Source organism: Pan paniscus, chromosome 3 (genome assembly GCF_029289425.2).
Source record: "Pan paniscus chromosome 3, NHGRI_mPanPan1-v2.0_pri, whole genome shotgun sequence".
Taxonomy (NCBI): domain Eukaryota; kingdom Metazoa; phylum Chordata; class Mammalia; order Primates; family Hominidae; genus Pan; species Pan paniscus.
Window position 1 is genome coordinate 160,026,481 of NC_073252.2, and position 16,984 is coordinate 160,043,464.

Consider the following 16,984-nt stretch of genomic DNA (forward strand, 5'->3'; position numbering starts at 1 on the left):
AAAAAAGTGAGATAGAGAATATATTTAGGGTGGGATTTGCAATGTTAAAACAATGTGAAAATGAAAGCAGCCCAAAGAATATGACCTTTGAGAGGATCTGAAGCTGGAGAAGAAGTGAACCTATTCATGTATCTTAAAGAAAATCATTCTAGGCAGAAGAGGATCAAGTGTAAAGTACCTGGATGAAACGTACCTGGTTGTTGAAAAACAAAAACTGAAACAAAACACCGAGACAAAAGTGTGTACAGAAAAGAGTGACTAAAGTATGAATAAATAAGGTCGGAGAGGTGTGATAAAATTTAATGGGGCCTTGTTGTTCACTGGGATAATACTGTTTTATCTCTCTCTCTCTTTCTTCCTTTCTTTCTTTCTTTCTTTCTTTCTTTCTTTCTTTGTCTTTCTTTCTTTCTTTTCTTTTTTCCCTAAAATGAGTAGATGGTACCTCCATGAGCTCTGAGAAGGTGAAAATGAGTCCTACTGGTAATCAGTCTGCGTTTACTTATCATAACATCAACGAAGTTTCTAAAAGGACGCAGCCAAGGCTACATCACAGCTACAACATACCTAATAGCTTTCCTCATTTGTGACTGCTGCTCCTTTAAAACCTCACATTATTCTTGCCTTCTGAACAATTATACAAAGTTGCCTAATTGCTAACTGCCCTGCTTACTAACAATATATCTCCAAAACAGACTTTTGCTTTCCTAATTCTTCTTTAGAATCTTGTAATAAGGTCCTCCCTTTAAGTCCTGTCTTATTGAGATTCCCTAGGTTTCCTCTGGTGTGAACTTTCTCTTGCTGCAACAAACTAGATAAACTTAATACTGACTAAAAATGTGTTAGTGGTGGGATTAGGCAGTATTGAACAGAAAAGTTATAATTTACATTTAACAGGATAATCCAGGCTATTGTGCTAAGAGTTGACTGGAGTAATACAGGCAGAAGAAGGCAAACCAATTAGAAAACTAATGCAATAATTCAGAGGAAAGATAATATGGCTTTGACTATAGTGCTAGTGCCAAAGAGTTGGGAAGTGGTTGGATAGCGGATAGATCTAAAGGCAGGGCTGGCAGCCTTTCCTAATGGATTGTTTATGAACATACAGAAAGAAGAGTCAAAGATGAGTCCAAAGAGTGAGCCTAAACTGCTAGAAGAACAATATTGCCACTTACTTGAGAAGAATGTAGGATAAGAAGGTTTAAAAGTGAGTTCTGTTTTAATCTGACAAAGCATCTGGGTGAAGTTATTAAGTAAGCAGTTAATATGTGAGTATAGAATTCGAAAGAAAGTTTGAGCTGGAGAGGTACATTTATGAGTTCTCCTAGTATAGATGATATTTAAAGCCATGAGACTGTCAGATGTCAATGAGGGAGTGACTGTATTTTTCTTGTATCAATATTTTCCAACATGATTTGCTGTGATTTTATAGCTCTAGTTAGATTGTATCTGTATACTATAGACGTTATAGTCTCTGTACGAGATATCTTACTGAGAATATCTAGAATTGTACTAATGTCATGAAATTACTTTTACATGTCCAAAGTATTAGTTTAGAATTTTTAAAAAGTCAACAACACAAAGTTCAATTTCAGAATAATTGCCACTTATTTTTCTCTTAGTATTTAACTGCATGAATTATTGTGGCATTAACTGTTCAACCATCTATTACTAGGACTATAATTGAAAAAGTCTAGGATAGAAGAAAAATAAATTTAGTTTTTAAATCTGATATTTTAATCTAATGTTTTTGTTAACAAAGTAATCAACCACTTTTAATTGGTTATTTTATGGCATAATAGTATGATATAATTTTATCACTCCTAACTGCAGATATCTGTCACACTGTATTGATATTGACTGTGGTGAAAATAGTCTCTTTTTTGTTAGTTTTTCACTTTTTAATACAATTAGGTCCCATTTGGACTCATACCTTGCATATAATTTTGATAAATGTGAATTGGAACCTAGTAGAAATTTGAATGCCAGTAATTTACCCTTGATACAAGTACTGACTATCTTTATTATGTTATTGATAGTCAAATATGCCCAACGTGCCTGATGATTTTGTCTGGTCATTTACTTAAATAGTTTTATACTAATTTAAGGTTAAATGAAGTTTTTAAAAAATGATGTTTCTGTAACTTGCAAAAATATTGATGTATCAAATTTTAAGATAAAAAACTAAATTGATATCTAAGGATTTGTTTGGCTGATAGTTTTCCATGGTTATGGGACTTATATACAGATCTAATCATTATTTAAATCTTTTAGAAAGTAATTAAACTTCAAATTAATCATATGAAGAATATAATTATTATTCACGATATTTCTTGCATATAGTAGGGACTATTGTCATTTCTTATTTTACTTAAACCTCTTAATAATACAGGATATATAGCTATTTGTATTCAATTATTTAAAATAAAAAAAACTAAGTCTCATGAAATGTAAGCAATTTGTTTAAGGTCAATCTACTCATAAATGGCCATAACCAAGATTAATCAAATTCAGCTCAATCAGAAGTTAATTTCCTTTACTTTTCTTGTTGGGGTCTGTTTTAACTTTAAAAGATTAGATAAATTGCAAATGGCTATATTCATAAACCCAGTAGGCCTATTATGAATTTTTTAAAATGTATGTTAAGAAAATTAAGAGTGACTTTTCACTGATTCAGTCAGGAGGCATCTCCTGAGTGACTACCCCATTTAGTTAGATGTTGCTAATATCAAATAACATAAGACATTGTCCTTGGTCTTAAAAAAAGTACAATCCAAAAGGGAGAAACCTAGTAACTCAGCAATACAAAATGCAGTGCATGCAAATATGCATAAAATTCGACTTTGGAATCAGGAAATGAACAACTATGTTAAACTCCAAATAAGTAGGGAGATTCAGAAAATGCATGAGTCTATTAAATGTTCAGAAATAAATGGAAAATAGAAAACAGAATGAAATGGAAATTACATTCAGAAGAGTAGCATGCATGAAGACATATTAGATGCATTAGGTGGAAGATCCCATTTGGGCATCTACAAGTAGTTGGCAAGGGCTGTAGCATGGATGACTCTAAGGAAGAGTGGGCCACGAGACTCAAGATATAGACATGGACCGGATGCTAAGCAAGGGGCTATAAATATCTTCTATGTACTTAAGTGTTGAAGAGTGAGAATACTCTATATTTTCAAAGTACAGTTTGTAAAAATCTGACTCCAAAGCAAATCCTATGTGTGAGGAGCAGAATCCTCAATGATTTATTGAGATGCTTCTCACTAAATTGTTCTGAAACTCTTGCCTATTGTTTCCAAACACCTTTATGAAGTAGTATGTATACTGGTGAAAGATCATCCCAGTAAGATATATTTGGGTTGTTGGGGTTGCCCCAACTATGGATAAGATTTTGATTAATGATTAGATCCATATTCAGAATTACTACTAGTCCCTTTGTAGGTTTTGATAAAATTTCAGGAACAATAATTTTAAAATGAAACAGATTATTAGGTTTTTTTTCAGTTGCTTTCTACATCATTTGTTTCTGGGAAGCCATGCTATAGGTTATATACATTTATAGATGTGGCTAGAGGAATAGGGAATGTCATATGTGAGTTTTTTAATAGAAAATCATATTATATTAAAGTTAGAGGATTCATTGAAGTACATCTAAGCAAATAAACTTTTAAATAAAGAAATAGAAAGGAGATAAAGGGGAGCGCTCAAGATCACAAGGAATTTTATGAAAACTCTAGGTCTGGGACACATATCTTCTCAGCTAAAGATAAATGGTTTTATGTTTCTTCCTACACGTTGGTTTGATTCCTCAGTATCATACCCTAGGTGTTGTTTTTCAGGAAATGAGTAGGATTTCAAAAGAGTAATTTGTCAAAGATGGCCACTGATGAGGAAGAATGTTATGCTACTGAAGGCAACAAGTTTCATGGTGTGTTCAGGTGCCTAGATTGTTATTATACTTGGTTTCAAAGTAGTCTTGAAAGATAGGTTAAAGATATAAAACGGTACAATATTTAATTGTTGCTTCTCTCAACTTTAGGACTATGCTAACAGTTTAGGAGGAGAGATTTTTGTACACATAGAGCTATTCTTTAATTAAATTTGCTAGTGTAATCTCAGAAGATTCTGAGTTGGTTTAGTTTGTACAAAATGTTGACTGGTAATCTAAACAAATGGGATATGTAAAATTTGCCTGGAGACATCACAAATTGGTTTGCTTTTCTCAAGATAGATGGCATTTCATTTTCAGTTGTAAAAAAACTTCAGAAATATAATTGTATAAAAATGGTAACATAAATATTAAATCCCTATTGGAGTCCTAAAATTTTTGAAAAATAATGTGGATAACTCCTACTTAGTAAAGTATTTGCAACATTATATCTTACCCTGCCAAAGATAACTTCAAAATAATACTAAGTAAGCATCTTATAGGAACAATTAAAAAGTATATTTTGCCTTCAAAAAAAAAGGATCATTTTATTATGGCAGTCATTCTAACTTACTGACAATTAACAAATGTGGCCAGAGTGTCTTTTTTCTGTAAAAAATTTTTTCTGTAAAAATAAAAAACCTTTATATATGAATTTAATAATTGTTTTAAGATAATTTTTGTTAAAATATTAAAGTCTGTACAAGTGTATTAAATGACTTCACTGAGGGGGGATGGGGAAAAGGTACTAACCTAAGTAACTTCAAATATGATTGAAGTCAGTACTCTAGTTGATACAATGGCTTTTCAATTAGATATTGGTTAACAATTCTGAAACAATGATACATGTATGCTGAAATTGAACTACCAAGTAAGTGGATGGTGAAGAGTGGGAGCTAGGTCTCTCACTGTTAGGTTGGGAGATTACAGAAAAACAAGGGGAGGTGGCTAAAATAATATATTTGGTTATGGATATAAATTCATGTTTAGCTTAATATAGATTCCAATATTTACATAAATAACATTTATAGGTATGTGTATACACAGGTCAGTACACACACATATATTTTGTTGCTATGTCATCTGAGAGGGCCCAAAAGCAATGATACTTCATAGTGATGAGCATACTTAGCTACAAGAATTGGTTTCTAATACCATTCTTGAGTAATAGGAATGAAGGCTCCTTAGGAAATCATTGATTTTAGGACTAAGGAAGGAAATACATGATGAACCTGCACCACCTTGTACTGCTAGAAGGTATGAGTGTTCTCAAAAATATCCACAGTTGAGTCCGTATCGATACAAATAATGATTAAATAAGTAAGGGAGAAGAGATAAATGTCCGATATGGAAGAAGTACATATAAATTTCACATAGATATTCTGCTCTCAAGGAGAGAGAGCAGAACTCTATACTCCTTAAATGTAGCTTGTGTATATGACTTTCTTCCAAAGTTTTTACAGGGGAAAAAAGTAACTTTGCAGTGTTGAAACTCTGCAAACACTAAATAGGCAGGCGATCAAAGTCAATGACAACAGTGAACATCGTTTTGATAGCATGGACCTTTGATATGATGCAATGAAAATGGCAATTTACCTCTGAGGGCTTCCTCCCCAAAACCTGTAACTGCAGTCTAATCATGAGAAATACATCGGAGAAATCCTAACTGGTGGTATTCTATGAACTGTCTTACCAGCATTCTTCAAGATGGCCTAAATAATAAAAAATAATGAAAGTCTGAGAACGTGTCAGAGTTAGAGCAGCTCAAGGAAACATGACCATCAAATATTATTTAATATTATGGATGGGACCCTGGAACAATAAAAATATATTAGAGGAAGGCTGAGGAAATCATATGTACATATGATTATATATGTAACTATGTATAGCTATGTGATTGTTAATTAAAGCCCATATTTCATATTAATATATGGGCTTTAATATTTAATAAAACCCATATTTAATATTTAGTACATGGGCTTTAAATGATATTTAATATTTTGGCTTCAATTAATATATCATGTAACAACTATATATATATATTTGGGATATTGGTTATCTGTTCTGAAAACATTATACATGTGAAATTGAACTACTGAAATTGAACTACCAAGTCAGTGGATGGTGGATAGTGGGAGCTATATATAGTAACTATATATACATGTATATAGTTACATGATATATCAATTAAGATGTCATGATACATTAAAGCCCATATTTAAGATATATAACTATATACATGTATATCAAGTTACATATTTAATTGAATAAATAATATTTAATTAATATTAACATATGACCTTTAATCATATATATGTATCATACGTACAATTACACATGTAACATAACAATTAAAATGATGCAGCTGGAAGTCAAGGAAAGCCAAGGATTGCCAGCAACCTTCAGAAGCTAGAAGAGGCAAGGAAGGATTCTTCCCTAGAATCTTCTGTAGAGGCATGACCGTGCCTGGATTTCAGAATTCTACATTTCAGAACTATAAAATAAAATAAATTTCTGTGGTTTTAAAATACTCAGTTTGTTGTACTTTGTTATGGCAACCCTAGAAAGTTAGTATAGATTTTTTTCCTACTCCTAAGCCAGCCGTGTGCTTTACATGTCTTTGATTCTGGACCCCTGCTTGAAATGTCATTGTTCACATTCTCTATGTCATAGCTCAACTATTAACACTGGCCAAATTTCCATGACTCTCTTAGGTGGTATTATTTGCTCATACATGCGTTTCTTTGAAAACATATATAATCGTTTATGAAAACAATTGAAAAATATAAAGTTGTTTATATTATAAATGTTATATTAACATTTCACTGCTAAATTATCTTATCAAGAAAATATTCTTATGACAACTGTGAAATAAGTTCTAGTAAATGACAGAATGAATGTCATTTCCCAATTCTCATGTGTTTTCATTGTTTGAACTTACCACATAAACAGACTTGTAGTATTTTGAAGTTAATAGTCATGGTATTATTTTTAAAACATTCATTATAACATATGTTCAAAGGTTTGTATGCTAATTATATGACATAGTATAATATTCTGTAATTTAATACTTAAGTAGGAAAACATCTTGATTTTAATATTTACAGCATTAGCTATATCTATCTCATTAAAATTAATGGTTCTTGAATAGTGAAATCTTGAATATTTTTCTCATTGTAAACATGAATTGACATACGTTTGCATAAATAATATTAAACTTCTTATTCAAATTGTCAAGAGAAGTAAAAAGCTTTCCAATCTAAATAGGATACATTAACATACAACTGTAAACAGATGTTAAGAGAGGCCACGGAAAGATAATTGCAGTTGTTACCAATTTAAAAATATTTTCTTTCCTAATTAAAGGAAGAATAAATGATCCCATGAAAGAATTACCCGAAGTATTAATAGTGCAAATGCCTAACTGAAACTAGTTACAAGTATGCTTTTTTCCATATCACATTAAACAATTATTGCAAGTTTAGACAGAGTCTAAATATATCTATAAAAAACCTCATAAACAAAAGGAAAAATATCATTTACTATTGATATTAAAGAGGAAAATCAAGGGAGGAGTAAATTACATAACAAATTTAAGTTATCTCCTGTTTCTAATTAAAATAATAAGAAGAAAAAGGATGAAACAAATGGAACAGGGAAACAATTTGTCTAATGTTTTATCAACAAGAATAGAAAGTGATACAAGGACATTCTTGAGATAATCAAGTGAATGTCAGATATGGGAGGAGTATATTGCTAGTCTCACTGCTGTGATGTACAATTGATTGTTCAGGACTCTGCAGGGAATTGCTCAGCACGAAAGGAATACAAATTAGCTCTCCCGATAGTTCAGACATGTGCGAGTCCCTCTTTCACATGAAGGAGCAAGCTGAGAATTTGGAAATATCTTTAGGTTTGTTATTTTATTCGATGCCCAATAAAGCAAAGAAGGGAAAAATCTCCAACACCTGGAGTAGTATATTAAGTGGTATCAGTGGGTGATGGTTAGATAATAAATAAGAATGAGGAGACAGATGCTGGTAAACAGTGCATAATAGGGATATGAATCAACAGAATTTTAGGAAAATAAACCCTAATTGGAAGAAAATGCAGAACTCTAATGTGAGTTTGATGTTTACAGATCCAGTTGTTTCCCCTCCAGTCTAAAAGTAAGATATATGAGTAAAAGACCAATAAAAAATAATTGGCACTCTCCTGTGTGGCTGTTCTTTTCATTCGAGTAAACTACAAATAGAAAAAAAAAAAATGAGGGAAAGTGTGCCACAAGGTGATTCCATTGGTGCAATAAAGACAATGCTGTGACAAAACTTGTAATGAAAAGCAATTTGGACTGTTGGACTCCGATGATCTAGTGAAGGAGCCGGGGTTTGTGAAAGTCACTAATGGCTTTCTGCGCACACTTGGGGAAAGTTTTGTTTCTCTCAAAGGCATTCATAATATTAGACAAACCAAGGGAAATTGTTTTTTAAAAATCTGCAAATTGTTTTGACTCTTGTATACATATTCCTTCTATATATGACAAAAAATAGTAGCAGAAAAATTACTTGGATTAAACCAGGATTTGAATACTAATTCTATTAATAACTGGCTATGGCCCTAGTCAATTCTTCTAATTTTGTAAACACAATGTGTTTACTTATAAATCAAGGGTGATATGACCCTGCCTCATACCTGCATTAGCTTAAATGAAGAGTATTTGTAAATGACTGTATCATGCCTGGTTTTTTACTTGCCCTAAAAAAATGTCAGATTCCTTGTGGCTACACCTAAACCACGGGGATGCACATGGTCACCTGTGGGCAATAGATCACTCAGTATTCAAAATATATTTGGTATGCTTTATTATATTCAAAGATCACTACATAACACAGTAGGTGGAAAAGAAAAAATATGTATAAAGGAAAAATATGTATATATAAATATATATGAAAGAAAAGAGTGTGTGTGTGTTTATGTATATATCTTTATTTTTTTATTTATAGATATATTTTTTAGATGGAGTCTTGCTCTTTCACCCAGGCTGGAGTGCAGTGGTGCAATCTCAGCTCACTGCAACCTCGGCCTCCTGGGTTTAAGCCATTCTCCTGCCTCAGCTTCCTGAGTAGCTGGGATTACAAGCGTGTGCCACCATGCCTGGCTACATTTTGTATTTTTAGTAGAGACAGGGTTTCACCATGTTGGGCAGGCTGGTCTCGAACTCCAGACCTCGGGTGATCCACCCGCCTCAGCCTCCCAAATTGCTAGGATTACAGGAGTGGGCCACCACACCTGGCTATGTGTATATTTCTAGAAAGAAGGCTACCAAGAGACCAGATCAAAATCCCTGAGGCTAGTACCTACTTACCATGAACTGAGGAAAGTAATAACTTAAGTGGGTAAGCTAGCATGCTGCGGTGGTGAATAAGACCACTGATTTTGGAGGCCGAGAAATCTGGGATTAATATCTTTGGCACTTAAGAACTTTGCAATCAGCCTGGCGCGGTGGCTCATGCCTGTAATCCCAGCACGTTGGGAGGCCGAGGCGGGCGGATCACGAGGTCAGGAGATCGAGACCATCCTGGCTAACACGGTGAAACCCCGTCTCTCCTAAAAATACAAAAAATTAGCCGGGCGTCGTGGCGGGTGCCTGTAGTTCCAGCTACTCGGGAGGCTGAGGCAGGAGAATGGCGTGAACCTGGGAGGAGGAGGTTGCAGTAAGCAGAGATCCTGCCACTGCACTCCAGCCTGGGCGACAGAGCGAGACTCTGTCTCAAAAAAAAAAAAAAAAAAAAAAAGGAACTTTGCAATCTTGGGTGTGTTAACTATTCTTCTAGTGACACAGCTTTCTCATCAAATGTGGATATTACTAGTGCCAATCTCAGAATAAATGAAATAATTAAATGTGGAAAAGCTTAACTTAAAAAATGATAATAATATCTACCTCATACTTGTTTTAGTATATTTCCTGTCAAGTTGTATATATTCTATAATTATAATTATGCTGTTATTGCTGTCTAGTAATATTGATTTTAATTCGGAGAGGGTATTTATATTTATTAATGATATTCACTCCATGTGAACCCAGTAATAAAATACGTTTATACCTCCCAAATAACATATATTTAAATATAACACCCAGCTTGTATTAGAGCCTGGCCTAGCATGCTGTGCTTCTTAATTTAGACCTAGAGCATCCTTATGTGAATTTGAATTTTCTTCTTAAAGTCTGGGGAGTGGGAGGGATTGGGAAGTATTTTTGTGAGCTTCCTTTATCTCAAGTCATAAAATGACGCCAAGTTGCATTCACCATGATGCCATTTAAGTCTTGAGTTTTCTTTGCAATAAATTATATATATTCTGTGTGTGTGTGTTCAGCCTTTATTTTTGTGTCAGTTTTATAATTGTTTTTCTTAGAACGTGTTCATTGTATTTATATTGCTCAAATTTCTTTCATAATGTTGGTTTTAGAACTATTTTATTAACATTGCAATAAACGTAGGTTCTATATTAGTGCTAACATTTTAAATACCAATATTGTTTATGTATTAGTTGATGTATAACTACTTTGTACATTTCTTGATTTGTTTCTATAGATATATCAATTTTATTAGTCTCAAAACCATTTTTTGGTTTAATAACTCTGTGGTATGTTTCTTTATTAATTTCTGCTATTTTCTTTATTATTTCATGTTTCACACTTTTACTTTAATTTGCTATTTTTGTTCTAAAATCTAAAGAAGAAAGCTTAGTACATTGATTTTCAGCCTTGCTTTCTATTACATGCATTTAAAGAGATTATCTTTCCATTAAGTATTATTCAGCTGCAACAGCCAAGTTTTGAAATGAAACGCTTTTATTAACATTCACTTCAAAGTATTATTTAATACCCATTGCGATGTGTTCATTGACCCATCGGGGTATATTACTTAGTTTCTAAGCATTGAATATTTTCTAGCTATCTTTTTGTCACTGCCTTCCAGTTTAATTCTATTGCAGTCAAAGATGTATCCATATGCTTTATATCCTTTGAAATTTGTGGAGTAAAGAAACTTGGAAGAATAAAATTCTTTGGAAGCAATTAGCTTGAATCTGATTTCTCAACCAAAGAAAACAAAGTATAACATTTTCAAAATGCTGAAAGAAGGATCATCTCAGAACTCTACTTCCAATGAAAATATCCTTTAGACAAACAAAAGCAGAAAATTCATCAGCAATAGACCCACACTAAAGTAAATTCTAGAGGGAGTACTTGAAGTAGCAGAAAATCCTATGCCTCACAGACTGATGCATTATATGCATTATATGCATTATATGTTGCATGTTTTCCAAATATTTCTTGTTGTGCCCATGTCTATCCTATGGAAGGATAGGACTTGGGGCTTCTTAATATTTTAGGTAACACCCTTTTCTAGTTTTGTCCAAGGATTGTGAACAAAAATAATGTATGTCACTTTCTGAACAGAGCATTTATTTGATATCTAATAACAGCCTATATGGCATTTTATAATATTTTTTAGAAACTATTAAAAAAATGAAACGGTAGAGGATCAATCAGCTTGTACTTGAACAATTTGTGTGAGGAGAACTTTCTATGATGATGTTTTCTTAAAAATAGGTTTTATTTTGTTTTTAATTGACACATAATAGTATATGTTTATAAGGTACAATGTGATGTTTTGATACATATATAAATTGTGTAATAATCAAATCAGGGTAGTATCTTTGACACTTCTGAGTATTTCCCTGAAAAGTGCTGATTTGTTCTTAAGTTAATAAAGTAAGGAATAAAATCAGTGATGTTATGTTTTCTGTTTCTTTAATTAAAAAACAAAATTTTCACTTAATATTATATTCCTCAGTCCCATCCATGTTGCTGCAAATGAAAGAATTTCATTCTTTATGGTTGAATAACATTCCATTGTGCATATATATATCATATTTTCTTGATTCATTCATCTGTTGATGGACACTTAGGTTGATTTCATATCTTGATTACTGTGAGGAGTGCAGTAATAAACAAGAAAATGCACATATCTCTTCGATATAATGCTTTCTTTCTTTTGGATACATACCCAGAATTAGGATGTTTGAATTATATAGTAGTTCTATTTTTAGTTTTTTGAGGAACCTCCATACTGTTCCGCATAATGTCTGTACTAATTTACATTCCCCCTTAAAGTGTTTCAGGGTTTGCCTTTCTCCTTACCCATGCCAGTATTTGTCATTGCCTGTTTTTTGGATACAAGTTATTTTAACTGAGATAAGCTGGGTACAGAAGGACAAATACTGTATCTTCTCATTCATATGTGGTAGCTAAACAAAATGAAGTCATGAATATAGAGAGTAGAATGGTGTTTACCAGAGGCTGGAAAGGGTACTGGGGAGGAGGTGATACACAGGGGATGATTAATGGAGGCAGAAATACAATTAGATAGACTAAATAAGATCTAGTATTTAATAGCACAATATGGTAACTATAGTTAATATAATTAATATTGTTATATATTTACATATAAATATATGATATAAATAATATATCTTACATTTTTAAATAACAAAAACAGTGGAATTGGAATGTTCCTAACACAAAGAAATGATAAATGCTTGAGGTGATGGATGCCCCAGTTACTCTGATTTTATCATTATACATTGTATGCTTCTATCAAAATGTCACATATATCCCATCAATATGTGCAATTATTATGTATCTGTAATCACTAGAAATAAAAAATTTAAAAGTAATTTTTCAGTGGTGCATACATCATACATTTTTTCTCTGAAATGTTTAAATAACCGCTTCTTTTCTTTGGCTGATCCTTAGAGAATGGATCTCATGGGATGTGACGTTGAAGGCATTTTCCAAATGTTTACTCAATGATTAAGACATTTCAGATTTAATGTTTACATAGCGAATTCATCAATCATAGGTTGTCACTTTGGAAGATGATGAGACCAGGACATTGAAGAAAGACTTTTTCCATTTTTTTTTTTTTTTTTCTGAGATGGAGTCTCACTCTGTCGCCCAGGCTGGAGTGCAGTGGCCTGATCTCGGCTCACTGCAAGCTTCGTCTCCAGGGGTTCACACCATTCTCCTGCCTCAGCCTCCTGAGTAGCCGGAATTACAGGCGCCCACCACCACGCCTGGCTAAATTTTTGTATTTTTAGTAGAGACGGGTTTTCATGGCTAATTTTTTGTATTTTTAGTAGAGACGGGTTTTCACTATGTTAGCCAAGATGGTCTCGATCTCCTGACCTCGTGTTTGTGTTTACATGTCTGATACCTCTGCCTTATTATTGCTTTGGACGTAAGAAACAAACTAATCTCTATTCCCCATCTCTACTTTCTATTGCTGACAACAGTTACACTTTGTCCCAACAATTGAAACCCTTCTAGCTATTTTAAACAGAAAAGCAGATGCTGCAACAATTTTATAAAGTATTGGAAAGGCTAGATAAGTGAGAATCACATGGCCACTGCTAAATCTATTGATCTAAGGATAAGAAAACCAGGATCAGGAAGCTGCAACTGAATCTATGATATTGCCTTACACATCCATGAGGCTGTTGACTGAAATAGAGAGACACCTAGGTCCTCACAGGCTTGGCTTTTCTTGCTAAATAAAGAAAAAAAAAACACTAGTAAGTTGACGTTGGCTTCTCTTTTATCTTGTAAACCTTTTAAGTTCCTATAATCGATAAAACTTAATTTGCATCTAGAACATCTACCAAGAGATTCTTGGAAATATAGTTTTCAGCTTTGCCATTACTGCAAAATAGCAAGACACGCAGGAGGCATAAATGGATGTTAAGAACTAAGCAACCCTATCTAACATGATCAAAATGTCTCCATTTTAATTTAATGGAAAATGCTTTCCCTTTCACAAATCCTGTTGGAGGAAGTCTAACAGAAAAATGTCAGTATTTTTCTCCATTTTAGAGGGAAAAAACATACTTAGAATGATTTCTTTATTTTGTTAATCACTAATAAAGACATTGGCAACAATCTTGCCTTGGGTTCACACTGGACTTTGGTCTAATTGTCAGGTACATTCTAGCTATATCCCAGTTGCAATATCATTGACTGTGTACTCCTTTCAGGTCAGGAGCTTGTAATTAATCTTATGTTTTGATGTATACACAGCACTGTAGCACTGTTAAAATCTTCATGCAAGCAACCAATGACTGAGAGTCTAAATATAATTGAGACAATTCAATCTTTTTTACTTTTATTATATGCCTCTCTTATTTATGTAGACTTGATTTTTTCTGGTAATCTAATGGACATTTTTTTGTCAGCTCTAAGGAGAGGATCTATGTGATTCATTGCCTTACTTTACTGTTTTTCTATCAAATCCAGTTTGCTGGTTTTGTAGCAATTGTTTGCATGGTTCTGTGAATTGATAGCTAAAGGTATGGAAAGACAGAGCACTTCATCTGGAGGACAGATTGGTTCAACATGCCTGATTATGATAGACAACTCCCAAGAGCTTACAGTGTTAACTAGCCTCTTGATATATTTATATATTCAGAAAATATTTCTACATTTCAGTTTTTCAATAATTAGTTTTGACCCAGGTCGGAACTTCATAAACAGAAAGGATTCACTCTTGGGATCATGGTTCTCATCAATGGACAGTGGCATAGGTCTAGCTCAAATTCTCCATATTGTAATCTACCAAAATCTTGAATCACAAATCTGTGCTTTTCACCTTCTTCATCAATTATGAGAAGGAAACTGGGATGAGAAGACAACTGTTAATTTACTTCACTAATTTATAAATTTCTGCATACTTGTTGTTTAATCATATATCATTAGCATATTTACCATATATGTTATTTAACAATATTAGAAAGGGAACAAATACAAAAATAATATTACTTCTCTAACTTGCACTATACAGGATTATGCAAAGAATATTATTTGGACCACTTCATTTTATTTGCTGTATTTCTTTTACATATTCCTTATCATGTTAAGTTTCTTCTTGGCTTTCTATCTTACACTAATGATAAATGACAGGGAAGGTGGTAATGGGAGTGTGGCAATGACTGTGAACGCGCACATCAACCTGAGCAAAAAGTAACGTGAAGTGACTGACTTAGGACGGTAATGAGGATGGTAACATTTAATGCTATGTTCTAGCCTTCTTAAAAGAAATATATATTGTATCACACTTCGCTTATTATAATTTTTGTCATAAAAGAGATTCACTGAACAGTAGTGCCTAAAAACAAACTTTAAAATATTACTGCACACTGTCCAATCTTCAAGTTTAAAATAAACTAGCTGATTGATCTGCAAATAATTGTATTCATTCAGATAACTGAGAGTTTCCTGGACGTATAATTTCAACTTAAATATTTTGTTTAAGAAATATTCATGACTTTTACAAATTAAATTTTTTTGAAATGACGTGAAGTTTAGTTTTTCCCCTCATTTTCTGAATTTATTTTAAAATATGTACTGCTAGATAATTTTTCAATGGCTGCATGTATGTTGTGTTATTGTATTCTTCATATTTTTCTATTTTTATGTTTGACAGATGTCGATCTTTGATATCTAGAAAAAATGATACATTTTATTCATTCACTCACTCAAAATATAATAGTGAAGAATGGCTTAGTACATGCCTTTGAAGAATGTGCTAGCAGGGCTAGAGAGATGATTTTAATATGTATCCTGTCCTGAAGGAGTTTACAGTTCAGGAAATAACTTACAGCTATAAATAATACAGTTTAAATAAGTTTCATGTATATGATCCAAAACGTGGACAAAATATTTTTGCAAGTTGTATAGATAACCAATCTCATAAAAAAAACTTCCCATGGGTTAGGTAATTTTTAATATTTGACTGCATTCCTTAAGTATATTTCAAAACTATTATAAATTTAATTCAAATATGCCATAAGTATAAAGTAGAAAATATAAAAATATAAACTAATAAAAGAGTGATGGTTTTCTACTTTAGCATGCCATATTTTTTTCTTAAGCAAATCAATTTGCTTTCTACTTATTTTCACACAATCTCGGGACCAGACATCATTTTCTCTTTACCTTTCAAACAAATGAATTGCAATTTATTATAATAATTTTTTGCATCCTAACTCCAAAAATGACTTGCCAAGTATAAGGAAGTATGAAAAGCAATATGTTCCTCTGAAATAGAAGTTTATTTTTCCTCAAATCTATTCTTCCTATACCCCTCAATGTAGGGATGGCATGGTGTGCCACCCTTATAACTTCTCGGTACCTAGGTCTTCCTTCTTCCAATTCTTGAGACTGTTGGCTTTTGATGACTCACATTCTACTCATTCTCTAGAAATTTATCTTTGTGAAAGAGACCTGCCTCATCAAAGATTGTACTTCTCTCTGTGGGAAGTCCAAATGCATCACTATTACAAAGGTTAAAAGACTTGCCCTGATTCAGAAAATCTCTGGAGAATCAGCCCAGATCCAGAGCTCCCTGTGGAATTGGCTGGTTTGTGTTGTGAAAGGCTTCCAGACACACTTTTAACTCTGACCAGTCCTTTTTCTCTCATTTTTTATGTGAGTCTTATTCATTATAGAACTCTCTTCCACACAAATTACTGTTTCATAAATTTGGAAACATAATTTTCTTGGAAACAATTTTAAACACTTGGTATCAAAACAGGTCCTAAGAAGGCCTCTAAAATAGGATCTGTAGCTGTGTCATCAACCGCGCGTGCAGCAAGCAAGATCCCTTTACTGGTGGGAGGTGGGTGCTGATGGCATGCTGTACTCTTGACACAATAAACCATATACTTGTAGTGGTATACAGGATGTCATAAGGAGGAAGTTTCCTAAGAAGTACAATATCTCATGTCTTTCAGGCGATTGAGGGAAATAGTAATTATAATGACTATGAAATTAAATGGCTTTTAGTGGGTGTTAGTGATGCACTGGAGAAGGACGATTAAATGCTTAGGGTAATTAAATATTACTTTAATATGAATGAAAGCAGAAGATGTCTTAAGTGCTTAAGTGATGTGTAAGGAGATTCTTATATATTGCCTTGCAGAGTTAAAAAC